The sequence below is a fragment of the Cebus imitator genome, unplaced genomic scaffold (genome assembly GCF_001604975.1).
Source record: "Cebus imitator isolate Cc_AM_T3 unplaced genomic scaffold, Cebus_imitator-1.0 Scaffold291, whole genome shotgun sequence".
NCBI lineage: Eukaryota > Metazoa > Chordata > Mammalia > Primates > Cebidae > Cebus > Cebus imitator.
This window is the reverse complement of record NW_016107606.1, coordinates 1056733-1065408: the sequence shown is the minus strand read 5'-3', so window position 1 is coordinate 1065408 and position 8676 is coordinate 1056733. Positions and strand designations below refer to the sequence as shown.

The 8676-nt window shown below is 41.1% G+C and overlaps 1 long non-coding RNA gene across 1 annotated transcript in view; it reads right to left on the bottom strand.

Annotated features, from left to right (window-relative positions):
- The window catches only part of LOC108285140, a 30681-nt gene that overhangs the window by 13965 nt on the left and 8040 nt on the right, over nt 1–8676 (bottom strand). Inside the window, exon 2 of the long non-coding RNA XR_001817468.2 lies at nt 8514–8517. This is a non-coding gene — a long non-coding RNA (uncharacterized LOC108285140). The remainder of the gene's footprint in view (nt 1–8513; nt 8518–8676) is intronic.

The following is an 8676-nucleotide window of genomic DNA, read 5'->3' as shown; positions in this document are numbered from 1 at the left end:
TTCTTTCTTTCTTTCTTTCTTTCTTTTCTTTCTTTCTCTTTCTTTTCTTCTTTCCTTCCTTCTTTCTTTCCTTCCTTCCTTCCTTCTTCTTTCTTTCTTTCTTTCTTTCTTTCTTTCTTTCTTTCTTTCTTTCTTTCTTTCTTTCTCACTCTCCTTCTTTCTTTCTTCTCTCTCTTTCTTTTTCTTTCTTTCTCTCCTCTCTTTCTTTCTTTTCTTCTATTCTTTTCTTGTAGACTGATAAGCATTTTGAATTCCATAAAGCTTCATTCCATAAATTTTAACTGTGGGGTAGATCCCAGAATACTGATAACAAGTGTTCTGAAAAATTACATTAACTTAAGGGTCCTATGACTTACCTGCTTTCCAAAAAAGAGCTGCTTCTTTAATTACTATTTGTCCATATCACTTTGAACATTATAGCAGTGGAGAAAGAAGGCCAATTTGCAGAAAAATATCTCAATCAAAGGCTCATTTCAGGGGATGTAAGATCATCATTCAGATTTGAAGTGAGAACACTTTGTTTAAACAGGAGCCAACAGCAACATCTGGCTCAACTAATCCTGAGGCTCAATGAACTCTCCTTCATATTTCAGAAAGTCCACATTTTCCCTCCTTTTATGTCCCACTTCATAGAAATCTGAAGCCATGAACATCGAGAAGGACTATTTTGTAATCATTTTGATTTATCTATAAGCAGGAGGCTGCAAAATCCCTTAGGAACTCATCCTCATAGACTTGCACCTCAATTAAGCAGATTCAATTAGTGGGCATAGATGGGCTGAAAGGCAGTTGGGCTCAACTCCCAGAGATACTAAGAGTTTATACAATGTATTATTTTTTTCAAAAAATGCCTTGTTTCCTGGCACTGATACATTTTCTTCAAACCATTTGGGAAGGAGACTACATCTCTGAGGTGTGCTTTAACCACAGTTTAATTTCATAGCCCCAGATTTTCTTCGTATTTTGTCTCCAGGAATTTGAATATAGGGTCAGGGGAGACAGTAAATACCCTTGTTATCTGATGTTTCAAAGACTGAATAATGTTTTAATTCATGCTGGCCAGATGACAAAGAGAGACATGTGTAATTCACTCCAGGCACCACTGCCCCGACTCCTTCCAGGGTGTATTAAAACGATGGGAACTAATAAATCTTCGAGCTCACACTTGGTCCAGGGCAAAGAGGTAACTTTTGGTGCCTTACATATTAATTTTCTCACTGCTACTGTACAAGGTAGGTCCCAAGAAGAAAAAAAAGCTTAGACATATTTATTTTAATGGAAGTGGGAAACAGATGCGGCAATGGGAGTGAGGGAAGGGAGAGGGACCAAGAAGAGGAAAGGAGAAGATAGGAAAACTTGCTCACGAGCCTACAAGTGCACAGTAAACGAATTAAACAGTTCACCTGTGGTCTCATGGCTAGTACCATTGCCAGAATAAATATGTGGCTTGTTTGAAACTAAAACCTATGTCTTTAAAACATTCAGTGCATACCCAGGGCCCTGTGGCAGACACTGATATGATTTCCTTTTCTTCTTGGACACACAGCAAGGTTCATTTTTCAGTCTCCCTTACAGTTAGAGGTGCTCATGTAAGCGAGCTCTTGCCAGTGGAATATGCCATCCCTTCACGGTCTGGCCACTAAAGCCTTTTTTTACCACATTCTCTCGTTCCCCTGTTGGGAGGCTGAAGGAAGATCTCAGAGCCCGCAGAAGAGGTCACAAAGGAAAATAAAGCTACACAGTAGAAGGGTCCTGGGCCCCTGAAATATTATGCAGGTGGCACTCTGGAAGCAGGTGCATGACGTGCTGTGTGAGCAGGATGTAAACTTCTATTAGGTGAAGCTTCTGTGCTTTGGGGGTCACTTGCCATGGTAGTTAGATGTCCCTGGCTAATACAAACACAAGTACAGTCACCCATCACTTAATGAGGGGGACACATTCTGAGAAATGAGTCATTAGGCGATTTCCCTTTTACGCAAACAACGTAGAGTGAACTGAGGCAAAAGTGGACAGCGCAGCCTGCCACACACCTAGGTGGCGTTTTGTACAGCATGTGATCAATTATAATGTAACAGTGCACATTTGTGTATTTAAACACAGAAAAGGGTATGGTAAGAATACGGTATTACAATCTTACGGGATAATCATACATACATTCGGTCATTGAACAGAACGTTGTTATGTGGCACGTGACTGTACACAAAGCAGTGAGGCACACCTCAGCCTCCTCCGCCATATTTATCCTACTGGACAGTAAGTTTAATCAGGTCAACTCTGTCCTACCGGTGTCTTAGCCTCTAACAGATACCGATGCCTTCATCTCTGAGGACTGAATCCTGAAGATTTCCTACCCAGAGGAAGGGCATGAGGGAAATCCCGAGCCCTCTGCAAACCATGTCATGTGGGTAATCGCCTGTTTACATGCTGGAGGGGTAAATCCTATTTGCGGCACATTCAATTTCCTGTCAACAGTTAAAAATAATAATTAGAAAGATAGAGAAAGTGACAGGTCTATTAGATTCTTAAAACTGTGTTATATGCGGATGAAAGCAGAATGTCACCATCGTGTATTGTTAAATTTAGAGCTGAAGAGAAAATAAACTCCCTCTTCACTGTTCCCAATACAAACAAATATTTCTCATCTCAATGGCAAAGGTAAAGAAAGGGACCTCTCTTAGAGTGTTCTAGCCAGGGCTTCCCCTCCTCATAGATTTCTTCAATCTCAGGCCTCAAGTTGAGTTCCATGACACTATGTCACAACACCCACAGCAAGATAATGCTATCTTGCTGCTGTTATGGTTATTAGCATAGTTGCTATTGCGAAGTCTATTAGCTGCATACTCTTTTATGGGTATGAGTTTATCTTCACAATATCCTGGAGGTAAGATGGGCGATGACTGTTATCAGCACTATTCTGGTGATTAAGTAACCAGAGAGAGAAGTGCAAAGCAATTTCCCAGCGTAACGCAGCCAATCAAAAGCACAGTCACGTTTAACATTCAAAGGATTTCCACTGTTGTGCACTTAGGCAATAACTCACACTCCATGATTCCTATGGGTTTTTGGACAAAATTCCTATTGTAGAAAAAGATTTTCCCCAACATCAAAAAAGAAAAATTTTAATGACCTTAATCATTGAATTAGATTCAAAATATTTTAAATTATGACATTTTCTTTGTTGCCTGGGAATGTCCCCCAAAAGCAGTTACTCTGCCGTAAGAGAACGACAAGGAGGATCTGTTTGGAATAAACTTTACTACCGATCTATAAAGCATGTAGAAATGTTATGCAATATTCATAGCATATCATCGTGAGTTTATTTCTGTTCCTTAATCACTGGAGGCACTTGGCATAGTGAGTCCGAATTGCTCGAGGGGCACTCAGTGTTCCACACACAAAGCTGTGTTTTGGAGTCTCACTGTGTATACAAAATAAAAGCCAGCCTCTTGAGTCTGACCCGCAAGGCCCTCAACGATCCCTTCCCAAGCTATTTCCTCATGCATGCTTCTGCTACACATGAACGTATTCTAAAGTATACACAAATCACCTTGCTTCTTAGCCTATCACTCCCCGAAACGTCTGTCTTCATACATTCCATAATGCTTATCCCGTTCACTTAGAAAAATTTTATTTTCCTGTTAACTCTACCTTTAAAAGTCCCTTTTCATCTTTAAAATACCTATCTTAAAATGCTGCAATTTCTCTTAAGTTCCCAAATTACCTTTGTGGGGTCACTTGCTTCCTCTCACACTTCTTGTAATACTTACCAATGGCTTGTGGACCCTAGGATCAAAAACCTGCCATGTTCAGTCATTTAAAATTATCCGTAAGGACTAGCCATGTGTTTTACATGTAGCAAGTGCTTACTTCTCATAGTCAACCATTTTTTAATGAAACCATTTCAAACTAACTTTTTCTCACATGAAAGAGATACAATTCAAGAAAGAGACATACATTCTTCATAGGACCCAAAGGGGTAACAGCATGTATTCCTTGGCAATAGTCATTTTGGATTAAGGATAATCTTAGTTTGGGTTCAGCTATTATTGCTTATGTGTTCTGTATTTTTCATGGGCTTCTCTCCATTGTATAGCGATTAGAATTTTAAATTTTCTAAAGAAGTTTCTAACACATCTTTATGCTGTGTTCTCTTGCTGACTCTAAAATTAAACCCACATATCAATAATGCCAGATATTTTCCTGAACAGTCTATTTAATTTATTTATGCACTTACTTATCTATATTTCTATTTATTTACTGAGACGGAATCTCATTCTGTCACCCAGGCAATAATGCAGTGGCTTGATCTTGGCTCAGTAATCTCCACTTCCTGGGTTCAAGCGATTCTCATGCCTCAGCCTCCCAAAATGCTGGGATTACAGGTGTGAGCCACCATACCCAGCCCTGACCAGTCCATTTTAAACAACATATCTGAAGAACATATTGACATCTCTAGAGGGACATTTATACTTAAAAATAAGTAAATATAACAAGGATGACTAGGCTGATCTCCCCTGGGAAAAAAAATATGGCCAAAGTCATGAGGAGTGGAGGAAAATGAGTGCTACAAGTCGCCAGGGCTAGAAGCACTGTCGCGTGAGGAAGCCTGCTTTTAAAATGCAGGTGAATTCGGGAGTTTGTCTAGTTTATTACGGTATCAAGATATCCCTTCACTAGATCACCCTCAAATCCTTTATCTGATGAGACAGTCCGTCCTTGAAGATATTTATAAAATTGCTTAAATCTTAATCCCCATATGTGGTGGAAAATAAAACATTCTCACACATTTACAAAAATTCTCTGGAAAATTGGGGTAGAGTCCGATGAGATTGCTGTAGAAGGCCGTGGTACTTGTCTCACATACTTTTAACTCCCTTTATTCAGTGCATTTACAGATATCGGAGGTTCAGTGGAATCATTTGTATTTAAAGACACAAATAAATAAAATTTTTATTTTATTTTAAAGAAATAAAATTTGCTGCTTTTGGCATTGTACTTAATAGGCCCTAACTATAATTAATATAAACAAAAAAATATTAAGGATGTGGGGGAGTGTTTTTGATAGGATTTGTGAATTTTAAAGGGCCAGTCAGTCCTTAAGACACAGGGGCACTGGGTCATCTCATAAATCCACACTTCAGAGCATTGCCACTGACATGCTTCTGCTGCCAAAGGAATCTGTACCTATTAATTTTCAATGTCAAATTTCACATTTCTGGAAGGAACATGAATGGCCCACACTGGAATAAGGGTTCTATAACTAGAAACATCTTTCTTGTTTTATAACCAGGCAGACAGGCAGAAACAGAATGGGCTACTCAAATTCTACAGTGCTGCATCTGGAGCCTTGCATGGAGAAGGAGAATGTAAAGGCGGTTTATTTTCCTCTTCACCTGACAAGGATTCCGGGTCTCTGGAGAGCTGAGTGCTGTGCCCAAGGCTTTGCTGGAGGCTGAGCCTTAGCTAGAGGAGAGGTCTCCCATGTCTCATTTCTTTACTGTGTTTAGTTTACCTGGAGATGAATGACGAACTTAGATTACGAAGACTGGAAGATCGAATGGAATATTAAATCGCCAGGTCTACAAGGAAACAGGAAAGAATTTTACATCTTGAACTTATAATCTGAGAAGGTAATTCAAGCATGGAGAACACCAATGGGGCACTTCCACTGCTGGTTACATTTTCCTATGTCACTGCTATGCAGTGGCAAGCCCTAGGAATGAACATTGTATAGCCCCATTTTCTCAGCTGCAGACTTTACCTCATCATGCAGCATTATGATGCTTTTTCCTCTGCATCAGAGTGGGTTCCTAGTCCCCATTCAACTTGCCCTCCTGTTTGAGACACACAGTCCAGCCTGATGGCTCACAAACTTGGGTCCCCACGCCAGCTGCCCCAACGTCAATGCAGAACTTGTTAGAGGTGAGGTGACTAAGGTGCTTCTTGAGAACTGTGGAAGCAGAAAAACTGGGAATGAGGCCCAGGAGTCTTTTTTTAACAAGGCTTCCAGGTAATATTGATACACGTTAATATTTGAGAACCACTAACTCTAGCCTATGGATACCGCCTTTTAAAACCCTATCCCCAGCCTGGTGCGATGGCTTATGCCTGTAATCCCAGCACTTTGGGAGCCGAGGTGGGCAAATCACTTGAGCCCAGGAGTTTGAGACTAGCCTGGGCAACAGGTGAAACCCAGTTTATACTAAGAAAATACAAAAAAAAAAAAAAAAGATAGCCAGACATGGTGGCAGGTACTGGTAGTCCCAGCTCCTAGGGAGACTGAGGTGGGAGGATTGCTTGAGCCTGGGAGGTTGAGGCTGCAGTGAGCTGTGATTGAGCCATTGCATTACAGCCTGGGCAACAGAGCAAGGCCATCTCACAAAAAAAGAAATTGAAAAATAAACGCTACCCCCAATAATTACTTATTTTATATGTAGCTGATTTTAGTTATTTTCATTGGAGCAAACTTAACAGAGTACATTGTATACGTACAGCATTATTCTAAGTATTTTAGTAGCAGTAACTAATTTAATCCTCTACCAGCCCCCTGACATAACAGCTATATCATTTCAGTCTTACAGTGGAGGAAGCAGGCACGGAGTAGCTGGTGGAAGATGTGAGCCCCATGCTGGGCAGCCTGGCTCCAGAGCCACCCTCTCAAGCAGGACACTAGTAAGACCACTCGTGACCAGCCCTCATCTCACTTTAGGCTGCTCTTCTCAACCCCTCATTGTCAACATGATTTGTTATTTCTACAACTCGTCATCCACCCTCGTTCTTGCAGCAAGCGCTTTCCAGCAGTGCCTGGGGAACACGTCCTCTAATCCCTTGCTAACTAAGATGAAGTGTGGCATCAGTCCAGCAGCGGCAGAGCATGTTAGAGAGACAGAACTTCAGACTTGCCTTGGAACTGCTGAATCTGAATCTCATTTAACGAGATCCTCAAGAGAATCAAATGCACTGCCATAATCTTCTTAACATTCTTCCAGGGACAACTCCATCTGCACAATACAGAATAGGCATTTCTCAGAACTTCAGGCTCCACCTTGGAGCTGCTGAATTTGAATCTGCATTTCACAAGATCCTCAAGAGAATCACCGCCCTTATTAACCACAGCCTTATTAACATTCTTCCGGGACAAGTCCATCTGCAGGATGCAGAAATGAGCATTGATCTGGGGGAAGCTGATCAGCAATAATCAATCCCTTTAGCCACGGGAACTGGTGCCCGATAAGAACATAATGCAAGGCAATACGGTGAGTGAAACTTGAGGAGCACGATATTTTGTGTGTGTTTTTGGAGGAGAGAGTTTCCCTGTTACCATAGACTAGACGCCATGGTGATGTGAGTCTAAAGATGCCAGAGTCCACCATGCTGAGCAGGGGACGGAGCCAGTCAGGGGAAATGGAGCCCGGGACAACGACAGGCCCTGCACCACATTTGCCTGGAGCCAGCATTTTCTTTCCACTTTGTAGTCTTGTGAGCCAATCAATTTCCTTTTGTACTGAACACAGGTTGAGTCCTGTTTTTGTTTCTGGGTCACGTGCAGTAAGACACAGATACCAGTGTATCTGCTCTACTCATTTAGTACTTCATTAGCTCTCACTCAGGGTGCAGGTGTTTTGATCTCTGCAGGTAGAGTGTAAGTTCCTTGAGAGGATGATACTACCTTCTACCTTTTTTTAAATATTACTCCTATGATGTCTTGTAGAGTACAGAGCAAGGAACATGTCATTTTATACTGAATAAAGAAAAATGGGTTTAAAAATCGTAATTTGCAGTGTTTAAAATGGTGAGGGGAGGGAGGACATTTAGTTCATGAAGTATTCGTCGGACACTGTCCAGGGCCGTAGATAAGGCTGTGCACTGGTGACGCAGAGGTAGTGAAACTGTGACTCCAGACGCCAAGCGTACTAGAGCATCACAGGGGAATCACAGTAACATTTTTATCATTTTCGACAGATGTAGGATAGCTCATAGCCCCCTTATGCTGTATACACAGAAGACATTATTTCACAGCTGAAGGTAGAAAGCAAATTGATTAAACAATTAAGGAGTATGATGAGTAAAAATCAAAAGTGGATTTGAATCCAAGTGAGTTTGATTAGAAAGACAACTAAACCAGGAAACTATTATGGGGTTTTTTTTTTTTTTTTGGTTTGTTTTTACCGTTGCATAGCTGAAAGTTGGCTTTGAGAAGTTCCCCTTTTGAGTAAATTGTGGAATTTTTATCTGTGAGGATGCTTGTCTGTGCAACCATTTCCGTGTGTTTCACTCCTCTTGGCTAAAATGTCTGTAATTGGAATAGCTAATCACGTTTGCTGCATTTCTCAGCATACTGCACGGCGTCATTACTTGAAAGCTGTGTCCTTAAATGAGACAAGTTCTTCTCCCGCTGAGCATGTGTATCAGCTCTGTCCCACACAGACTTACTTGTCCTGCATGTCATGGAAGGAGGAGCTTGTAAATGCCTGATGAAGGCAGGATCCCTGGTATTCTGTGATTTATGGGACTCACCTTTTGTCTACAGCTAGTGCTCGACTTACGACCACGATTGGTGCCGACAGACGGGTTGTAACACAATTTGGTCGTAAGTTGAGTAGGCTATATATACAGTACTGTGAAATGATATTATAAAAATCTTTAAGTCATATTTTATCATAATTTTCTTTCATT